The sequence below is a fragment of the Talpa occidentalis genome, unplaced genomic scaffold (genome assembly GCF_014898055.3).
Source record: "Talpa occidentalis isolate TD23 unplaced genomic scaffold, MPIMG_talOcc4v2.1 talOcc4.11, whole genome shotgun sequence".
NCBI lineage: Eukaryota > Metazoa > Chordata > Mammalia > Eulipotyphla > Talpidae > Talpa > Talpa occidentalis.
The window spans coordinates 98,606,880-98,617,059 of NW_023601104.1; the positions used below are offsets into that span (position 1 = coordinate 98,606,880).

Below are 10,180 nucleotides of genomic sequence, written 5' to 3' on the forward strand. Positions count from 1 at the left end.
AGAGAAGGGTGAGAGATGAAAGAAGGGCCGTGAACCCAGATAAGACGGAGCCGCAGGTGACACGGAGGGTTATCGGGGGAGTTAATGAACACACCTCAGCCTTTCAGGCCTGGCCTGCAACACCCAGGTCAAGGCCAGGGGTCCCCAGAGCAGGAGGGGTCAGAGGGGAGCGGGGAGACCTCGGACCTTTCTCCAAAAACCTGGGGAGCACGCCACAACAGGCAAAAACCAAGAAGCTAGGAAGGCGTTGGCTTTCCCCGGGGAAAGTTGAGTGGCGTGCTCGCGTCTCAGGCCAGGGCGCAGGACCTGCTCGAAGTGCAGTTGAAAGGGACCAGAGAAGAATTCGGCGCCTGGATGAGAAGCAAGTCAGAGAACAAGGGGCCTGATGGGGGGCTCTCCCCTGCCCTCCGCAGAGGGGGGAGGCAGGAGTAGAGCACCCAGCCACAGGGCCCTGACGGATCCCAGGAGCACGGGAGACAGAGAAAAGCAATGCAGGAGAGCCCTCCTCCTGCCCGCCACTCCCCTGGGAAGAGACTGGGCCCACTAGGCGCCAGGACTGTGTGAAAGTGTGACTGCACGTCCAAACTGACCGTTCAGGCGGGACATGAAGGGTCAGCTGCCTGACTCAGCCCTGACCCTGGCGCAGGGCAGGCAAACCTCACTGGGCCTCGGTTTCTCCTGTCAGGGAGGTAACCACGAGTCCGGGCCCAGCCTCTGCAGAGTCAGCTCAGGAGGGGGCGAGGGAGAACTACTTACTCAGCACACTCTCCTGGCCTGACGGGCCCGCAGGCTGTGCCTCCTCCCCGCAGGCTGTGCTACTTGTAGGGCCAACTTACAGGAACTGAGGCACCAGCATGAATGTTCACATGAGTCACAAGGCCGACCTGAAATCCTGAATCCTTTCTACCTTGTGACGCTGCTTTCAGCATTTTCATCTTAACATTGCAATCCTGAAGTTCCCTCAGAACAAAGGAACCTTCCCTGACAATACTTAGAATATGTTACAGGTTGCCAGTACAAGCCAAATAAAGGGAAATACCTCCTTTTTCTACTTAATACCCAGTTCAGATGTGCTTTGCTTGTCTTGTGAAAGCAACACCTGGTGTGAAAATCTTGTGTCTGAGTTATCAGGACAAGTTGTCACTTTGTTCCCAGGTGACCCAGTGAGGGCTGTGAGCCCGGGTCATGCAGCGGCTGTGAGTGTCCCCTCCTCTGTCTCAGAGCTGAGCTGGGTCCTGCCCGGAAGCGGAAACTGCCTGGAACAGCCCCAACTCCCGTGGTGCCTCTGCTGGCCTGGGGCAGCGAGGGCCCCACATGGGCCGGGAGGTGGCCCCTCTCATTGGTCTCATGGAAAGGAAGTTAGTGCCCGGGCCTCAGATGGGGGAGCCGAGTCAGGCAGGTCTTCTGTCCTGCACCCCCATCTCCCCAGCTGCAAATGGGGATGTGTCCTACCGATGTCCCTCAAGGATGGTTCACAGGTCAGAACAGGCAGGAAAAACCCTTAAAACTCTAAAGAGTTGGCTACATGTGCCCAACAGGGCCTGCCTGGCTGGTAGACACTCTGTCCTCCTTCTCACAAGGTCTCCCTGATGCCTGGGCAATGCCCACCCCTGGGTCCTGTGGTTCCCATGAGCCAATGACCCCCTCTGGGGCTTCGAGCTCCTCCGAGTGGGTCCCCCCAGGGTCCAACCACTGCTGACAGGCCTTCTCCAGGTGGGGTGCTGGGACTTGAGTTGCATGGGGCTCTTCAGGCTTCCTGGCCATTCCTGGACCCTCGAGACGTCCAGCTGGATTTGCTTCTGACTTTGGCAAGAACGAGCCCATGACCCAGGCTGCTGACACCAATGGTCATCTTGGGCCAGGTTCCAGGCACTCGACAGGAGGTGGGGAGAGGACCCCTGGCCTGGCACAGCCATGGCCCCACCCTGCCTCTGGGGTGCCTGCACCTGCTGGTTCCTCTAGACTGGGCCCCTTCAGGGAAGGACAGCCAGGCCCTTAGGTGATAGTGGGCCCGTGGGCGGAGCTCTGAGGCTCCCAAGCTGATTACCTGCACAGGGAGGTGGCATCACTGGTCACCTGGATGGCGCGTCCCAGCCCCCCTGAGATGGCCTTACAAGTAGCACAGCCTGCGGGGAGGAGGCACAGCCTGCGGGCCCGTCAGGCCAGGAGAGTGTGCTGAGTAAATAGTTCTCCCTCGCCCCCTCCTGAGCTGACTCTGCAGAGGCTGGGCCCGGGCTCGTGGTTACCTCCACTGACAGGAGAAACCGAGGCCCAGTGAGGTTTGCCTGCCCTGCGCCAGGGTCAGGGCTGAGTCAGGCAGCTGACCCTTCATGTCCCGCCTGAACGGTCAGTTTGGACGTGCAGTCACACTTTCACACAGTCCTGGCGCCTAGTGGGCCCAGTCTCTTCCCAGGGGAGCGGCGGGCAGGAGGAGGGCTCTCCTGCATTGCTTTCTCTGTCTCCCGTGCTCCTGGGATCCGTCAGGACCCTGTGGCTGGGTGCTCTACTCCTGCCTCCCCCCTCTGCGGAGGGCAGGGGAGAGCCCCCCCATCAGGCCCCTTGTTCTCTGACTTGCTTCTCATCCAGGCGCCGAATTCTTCTCTGGTCCCTTTCAACTGCACTTCGAGCAGGTCCTGCGCCCTGGCCTGAGACGCAAGCACACCACTCAACTTTCCCCGGGGAAAGCCGACGCCTTCCTAGCTTCTTGGTTTTTGCCTGTTGCGGCGTGTTCCCCAGGTTTTTGGAGAAAGGTCCAAGGTCTCCCCGCTCCCCTCTGACCCCTCCTGCTCTGGGGACCCCTGGCCTTGACCTGGGTGTTGCAGGCCAGGCCTGAAAGGCTGAGGTGTGTTCATTAACTCCCCCGATAACCCTCCGTGTCACCTGCGGCTCCATCTTATCTGGGTTCACGGCCCTTCTTTCATCTCTCACCCTTCTCTGGTCCTGGAGGTTTTGCAAAACCCACCTCGGTCTTCCCCCACAGACCTGACCTCTCTGCTGGTGTCGGGCAGCGAGTGGGTGACTAGACAGATCTCCACCCTCCATGTTGTGATGTTTTAAACAGAAGCCCCTGAGAAGTGACCATCTGGTCTGGGATCCGACCGGCAAGACAGCGTCAAGCCAGGACTGTCTGAAGCTGAGATGCTTTCCATGCCCCCTATTCTCCAGCCCTCTGGCACCCCTGTTCCCTGAGGCCCTGCCACCTGAGCTGGGAAGCAGGTGTGCCCAGGGGCAGCCCAGACTCACAGCAGGGGGCTGTCCTCCTGGGGTGGTGGGGAAGGACCACAGAGAAGCCTGAGCTCCCCAGCTGAAGGTAAAGCACTTAGTGTGGTCTCCTGAAAATCTCCCCAGCCCATCACAGCAGCATGTCGGGACCTCCCTGCCACAGAACCCCACCTAAGGCAACTGTGCACCCCAAACTGACGGGGGTTACTGAATCCTTGGCGCATGCTGTTGAGACTCACTGGGCCCAGACCCACTCCAAAGTAAGAAAAGTCTCTAACTGGGGTGGAGGCAGCCCTGCCGGTCAGTCCTGGCTGTGAGACGCCCCCACTCCCCAACAAGAGACCCCCCACTATGTCCCCGGCGGACGATGGGCAAGGTCTGTTGAAATTTTGCTTGTCTCTCCTGAAGGTGGGTGTTGCTACTCGCTTCTAGTTCTATCTAGAATGATACGAACCCTCCTATAATGCCCAAGACAGTCCCTCACTGCAGTGTAGAATTTTCAGCCCAGTTGACAACAGTACTAAGCTCGAGACCCTGCCTGCCTGCGTGCTGGGCCCTTAGAAGCAGGTGCATTTGCCCATGAGGTTGGCCATTCCCAGTGAAGACCCTCCTGTATACAAGCTCTGAGCCCCAAGGCCAGAGGCCTGCCTTGTCCCAGTTATGCTGGACCTGCTTTGCGGCCTTGAGAAAGTCACTGAACCTCTCTGAGCCTCAGTTTGCACGTCCCACACATGAAGTCAGCAAGAAGCTTCTGGAGGCGAAAGCCCGTGTCCGTGCGAGCCTGGAGCCTGAGGCTCTCCTGCGCTTCCCTCAGCACAGCGCCCCAGGCCCGGCGTCTTGCAGGGCGGGCGGCCACCGCCGCAGACTTAGGCGACTATAAAGCAGGCCGCAGCCACACAGGAAGAGGAGCCAGAGTTGGGGGTTTGGGGGGGTGGTTGGAGTTGGAATCAGGCAGCCCTGTCCCGTCTGGCGTGGGTCACTGAGCCAGGTCCTTCCCCCCTGGGCTCAGCCTGTCCCCCATCAAATAACGGGGTCCAGTGCAGCCCACTCAGAGCTGTCCCTGATCCCAGCATCCCAGCGACGGCCCGCCTCTTCCCGAGTGGCCAGGTGCGTGCCCCTGTGCCTCCCGAGCCTCGGTTTCCTCTTCTGGCAAAGGGGCTGTGCACCTGCACCTCAGGGTCAGGGCAGGTGTTAGCGGGGCCTGCGATCCCCAGGCATGTGATCCTGGGCTGCTGCTTCCTTTGCTCCGTGGCCTTGGACAAGGGCTCCCCTCTTGGCGCTCTGGTCTCCCTGCCTGTGCACAGGGGCTGTCACCTACCGCCTGCCGGGAAGGCGCCCAGAGGACAGTGCCAGGAGGCAGCGAGCCGAGAGGGAGTGGGTGGGAAGCGCGTCAGAGGCGTTGCTGGTGCTGTGACTGGACAGCGAGGATGTAGGAACGCTCCAGGCAGGTGCTCGTGGACGTTTAGCCAACCGCGCCGCTTTACCTGGTGTCCGTGCATGACTCGGGCGTGGCGCCCCTTCTGTCTTGCAGGATGATGCCCTCCTCCAGCACGTGGGGCCTCCTCCTGCTGGCAGGCCTGTGCTGCCTGCTCCCCAGCTCCCTGCAGGATCCCCAGCTCCACCCAGACCTGCCCTTCTCTGACATGGCCCCGAAAATGGCCAACTTGTCCTTCAGCTTGTACTACGAACTGGCCAACGAGTCCCAACGAGACATCCTCAAAGCCTTACAGCTGTACCTGGACCCCTTCAACCAGCCGGACAAATGGCTACAGCTGATCACCGGCAGCATGCTGTTCCTTGACAGCAGCCTGAAACACATGCTGACATGGGTAAAGGAGGACTCGAAGGCTTACTACTCCAAAGCTTTCTCTGCCAATTTCCAGAACCCCAAAGAGGCTAAGAAACAGATCAACGATTACATAGAGAAGGGAACCCACGGACAAATTGTGAACTTGATCAAAGACCTTGACAAAGACACAGTTTTTGCTCTGGTGAACTACATTTTCTTTAAAGGTAAGGTGCACCACCAGCCTGAGCTATGGTCCTCAAAAGGGAACACCCCACGGTGTCCTCAAACGCCCAGTCCTGACATCTCCCCAGGCAGCGCGTCTCAGCAGGAGTCACTCAGTTTCCACACACAACCACTAAACGGCTTTCCAGGACTGATGAGGGTGGGGAACGAGGCCAGCAGTCAGTCACCATCTTCTCTGCAGGCCTTTTCAGAGCCTTTCATGTCCTCCTGTGCTTGGGAACCCCTCAGGGAGCGAGGTAACCCGTGCCATGTCTCCCAAGACAGACAGCCAGAAAACCAATTTTTAGTAGAGTGAATGAAGGAAGCAGGTTTTGCAAGAAGGGCCTGCAGGCAACTCTGGAGTTGTGGCAAGAGTGACAGCTTTAGAGCCAGAAAGAACCGGGTTCAAATCCTGTCTCCTCTACTCAATCCCAGTAAAATGACTAGCTAGCCATTTAACATGTGAATTCTGTCTCCCACATACAACAAAGCTGTAAAAATGCCCTTCTTACCAGGTATCTATAATTTGAAAAACAAGTTAGAAAGAACACAAGTGCACGTAGTAGGTGCTCAACTAAACTTGAATCTCTGCCTGTCTTGCTCCCTTGAGTGATGCCAGTGCCAGCACCTGTGGGCCTGAAGGGTGTGCAGAGACAGTTCAAACAGCCCGTGGCAGTAGCCTGGGCCAGGGTCAGAGTGTCAGGCAGCTGCCTCTTCTCCCTGGAAGCAGACAGTGCAGCAGGGAGTACCCGGGCTGGAGTCAGCCAGCGGTGGCACTCAAGGTGCTGTGGCCCCCTATCTGGCCTCAGTGTCCTCCCCTCATCTGATGGGAACATGGAGTCAGGGGTTCCTGAGGCACCTGACATCCCTCGATGGTGTTCTTTTGGCCTGGCAGACGGGAGTTGCCTGGACATCTGCATTTCAACTGATTGCCCAGGAAAAGGGCATCAGTGCAGGAACAAGAGGGGTTCCCTGAATGATAACAGCTGCCTAGAAGTAAGGGCAGCGTGTCTCAGGCAAGTCTCAGTCCACAGACAACTTGGGGAACTTCCAGATACTCCCAATAATTTTCATTGCTCAGCCTCAGGTCACCCCTAAGTCAAGATCAATCACGAATAAAACACCCGCTGTGCACACCCAGCATGGACCACCTCACCTTGTGACACAGGATCTCCCATGCTGTCAGATGACCCTCACATGAGGACCGATTGTTCTTCAGAGTCCTGATGGTTTCACAGCCTCTGCAGCCAAGCGAAGACCCGGTGAGAAGCAGCTCCAGCGGGCGCACACTCATCTAGACCCTGATCGGGCCCGCTCCGCCCGGCTGACCTGTATCTTCTCTCTCCAGGAATATGGGAGAACCAATTCAAAGCTCAGCGCACTGTGGAAGCAGCCTTCTAAGTGGATGAGGAGACCACCATCTGGGTGCCCATGATCAACCGCCTGGGCAGTTTCCACCTGCACCGGGAGGAGGAGCTGGCCAGCTGGGTGCTTCTGCAGCACTACAAGGGCTCGGCCGTCACCTTCCTGACCCTGCCAGATGAGGGGAAGATGTAGCACTTGGAGGAGCGGCTCACGGAAAAGCACCTCTCCACCATCCTCAGAGTCATCCGCACGCGGTGGTTCCTGGCATGGGGCTGACCCGAGCTGCCCCACAGGCCTGGCAGGGCGAGGGTGGCCCACACTCCACGGCCACTGTGCCCAACCCTGTGGCTGTGACGAAGGCCAGGGTCCCACCAGGGAGCACCAGCCGGCTCCCAAGGGGAGCAGCTAAGGCCCTGTCCTTGGAGACCCTCTCCTGCATGGACACTGCCCCTTCTGGTCACCCATGCCTGGTGCTGAGAGAGCTTCCTGACACCCGCCATGGGAGAAGTAGGAGCTCGAGGCTGAGGCCAAGCGTGCAGTTAAAGGGTGGATGGTCCGTGCTGCCCAGGGAAGAATCCACGTGGAGAGGCCGGGAAGCACAGCCCAGGGGCTCTGAGCGCACGTGTGAGGATGGCCGGTGCCTCCTCCCACTGTCCCTGTGGCTGGACAGGGTCCCCGCAGGAATGACCCTGAGCCTGAGCCCCAAACTAGTGCACGTGTCTAGGTCCATACATATGCCTGAGCCCGCACACGCCGCTTCACCCTACACACTAGAAAACAAAAAAAGAAAATCAAAGTGTAAATTAAAAGAATGAACAGCCCTTTTCCTTCTCTTTCCCCACCCTGGCCACTCCCTGGGTCCTGCACCAGGTGGACAGTGCAGAGCCAGGGTGGACTGAGCCAGAACCGGGGCAGGTGCAGCCCGAGGGCTGTCAGGCCCACTCCCGCCTCTCAGGGGTCACACTTTGTCCCCGTGGAAAATGAGGCGGTCATCAGCCCACACAGTCACTGGCCACTCACTGGACAAACGTGTCTCAGCACCACCACCACCGCCCACTCCCCCGGGATTGCCGTCCCAGCCTGGGTGACCAAACCCCAGAGGACACCGGGGTCTACCAGGAGGGCTCCTCGGAGGAGATGGCCTTTGGGAGGCTTTGCTGGAGGAGGAAACGGATCACTCCAACAGTCTCTAGATGGTTACCCCGAAGAAGAAGAAAGCCAGGCTGAGCTTGTTCCTCATGTGGGCAGGGATTCAGGTGCCACGTGGGAGAAACCAGAACGGAGACACTTTCAATGCAGAGAAACTCATTCCTTTTCTTTCCATGGTACAGATCCGCCAGTTTAAAACTGCCCAAACTGTCCATTTCTGGAAAGTATGATCTGAAAACTCTCATGGCTAAAATGGGCATCACCAAGGTCTTCAGCAACGAGGCCGACCTCTCAGGGATTACTGAGCAGGCGCCCCTCAAGCTGAACAAGGTGAGTTGCACCAGCAGCCCAGGCCGCGGCTCAGGAGGGGGCTGAGGGCGACAAAGGGACACAGATGAGCCAGCACAGCGAGGTCCTCACAGGAGGCCGGGGGAGCCCTGGGAGGGGAACGTGGCCGGGTGATGGCTCAGGAGGCGCCTGGCGTGCCAGGACCGCCTCTGAGGGGGCATCACAGACCCTCTGTCCCACCCACAGCCGAGGCCTCCCTTCTTTGGGTCTCGAAGGACCCAAATCCTAAGGGAAGCTTGGGCCCTGGCACGTGAGGACTTCTGGCCCCTGCACCCCTCGCCACGGGGAGCTCCTGGGAATCAGGGAGCCCGAGTTCACAGGGGATTTGGGCTAAGACGCCATTTGTCCAGGAAGTGAAAGGTGTCTGGAGAAAGCACTGCCGTGCAGTTGCTGGCTGCAAGCTGTGCCTGGTTGTGGCCGAGGCGGTGCAAGTCCCCCTCAGAGCCCTGCTCCCCAAGGGGCTTCCACCTGCTCTAGGCATAGAGGTATGCGGGAAGGCGTGGGCAGGAAGCCCTTCCTGCTCCTGGGGCGGGGTGGGGGTTGAGGGAGCTCTGGCCCAGGAGGTGAGAATGTGATCAGGAGGCAGGAGGGAGGTGGGAGGTGGGGTGAGGCCTTGAGAGGGTGGAGGAAGGCCCTAGATCTCCTGCAGGAAGGGGAGGGCCAGCCTGGTGTCCAGAGGCCAGGGAAGGCAAGGGAAGGGAACTCTGGTAGACTTGAGCAGTGCAGTAGATGGATCCCCATGGGTATCAGATAAAGATCTCAGTTTTGTTGTCCTCATTCACACACACACACACACACACACACACACACACACCCCTGCACACATTTATTGGACACCTGCACTGCTCAGGTTCACGTGAAGCAGCCTGGATGGTCACATCACAAGCTCTGATTTTCTTATTTAAGAAATCCATTTTAAGAAGGGTAGGCCTCTCTTTGAGATGACACAGCCGGGTAGTGGAATAAACAGGATTTGAACACAGATTCTTGTGATTTAAAGCCGTGTTCGCCCCACTATACCCTGATGATTCAGTTGCGAATCAGCGGCTCTTTAATAAAACACTCAAAGGGTAGGCGGGCACTGGCAAGCTTGCTCGTCTGTCATTTTTCTGCCATCAAACCAGGGAAATGCTAGAAGACCCAGCCCTCACTGGGGAGGGTCCCTCCTGGTGCCCTCAGCTCAGTGCTCAGCTGAGGCCTGGGGTTGGGGGGGAGAGGAGCAGGGATGGGGTACGGCCTCCCTCAGCCTCCAACACGCTCTGCTCTCTCCACCAGGCAGTGCACAAGGCTGTGCTGACCATCGATGAGGACGGGACACAGCCGTTCGGGGCCCCCTTCTCGGAAGAGAGCCCCAGTTCAGAGATGTGAGAATCACATTCAACCGGCCCTTCTTGGTCATCACCAAGGATGAAAGCACCAGCGTCACCCTCTTCACGGGAAAGATAGTGAATCCCACGGCAAAGTAACTGCCACTCTGGGTCAACAACTCACTTTCCAAGGCAGAGCCCCTTCCTTGAAGGCATTAAAGCATTTTTGATCTGACCAAGTTCTTGTCTCTGAATGTTCCTTTACGTCCCCAGAATATGTGTGGGATCCTTTCATCTTTTTTTTTCTTGTTTTCTTGTATTTATCCTGCCCAGCGCTGTGCTAAGCAAATATGAAATGTTGACTGAAACACGCAATTTTCTTTGCAGGTAAGGAAAGCCAGCAATGTCAGGGGATGGACCTTTCTGGGGGTGTTGGAGACAACTAAGTAATTGCTTAGATTTTAGCATCCGAGCAGCTGGCAGAGAGGGCTAGGGCAGGGCAGGCTAAGCCGGGCAGCCCCCCGCCACCCCCACAGGGAGAGCTAGAGGGTCTGCACTTAGGTGGGAACCACAATCCGTTCAGATTGTCAAAGACTCAAGTCACATTACACAGGGTGTTCGGATCTCTGAGTAGATCAAACATGAAAACATAAAAACCAGAAATGATCTGGCAAGTAGCACTTGGTAATTTTCTTGCTGTTGAAGGTGGTAAAACTTTTCTCAATAAGATAGAAAAACACATCTGTCATAAAAGTAAAGATTTAGGAATCTAACTTTA

General features: G+C 57.6%; 1 pseudogene; it reads left to right on the forward strand.

The window, feature by feature from the left end:
• Window positions 1-4,757: 4,757 nt before the first annotated feature.
• LOC119238142 (alpha-1-antitrypsin-like) lies at window positions 4,758-9,561 on the forward strand (annotated as a pseudogene).
• Window positions 9,562-10,180: the final 619 nt, after the last annotated feature.